The sequence below is a fragment of the Pteropus vampyrus genome, unplaced genomic scaffold, assembly GCF_000151845.1.
Source record: "Pteropus vampyrus isolate Shadow unplaced genomic scaffold, Pvam_2.0 Scaffold5, whole genome shotgun sequence".
Taxonomy (NCBI): domain Eukaryota; kingdom Metazoa; phylum Chordata; class Mammalia; order Chiroptera; family Pteropodidae; genus Pteropus; species Pteropus vampyrus.
This window is the reverse complement of record NW_011888786.1, coordinates 9,824,474-9,824,775: the sequence shown is the minus strand read 5'-3', so window position 1 is coordinate 9,824,775 and position 302 is coordinate 9,824,474.

The window sequence follows — 302 nt, the reverse complement described above, 5'->3', positions numbered from 1 at the left end:
TCCCCTCATTCCTCCTGGCCTTCTAGAACTCACCCATGAGGTCTATTTGTCAGCTTCTGAATCCCCAAATGCTGCATGCACTTGTGATATTTCTCTTGTTGCTTTTTTGTCTGCCAGGAGCTCCCAACTTAATGTGTTGGCATCCTATTCATCTTTTAATATGACGCCCCACCATTGTCTTCTATGAAACTTTCCCCAACTCTTTTAGAACAGTCCAGATCTCTTTCTGACATGCTTCTCTATAATAATTTATTCATTCATTTATGTTTTTCATTCACCAAATCTAAGAAATAACTAAGTTC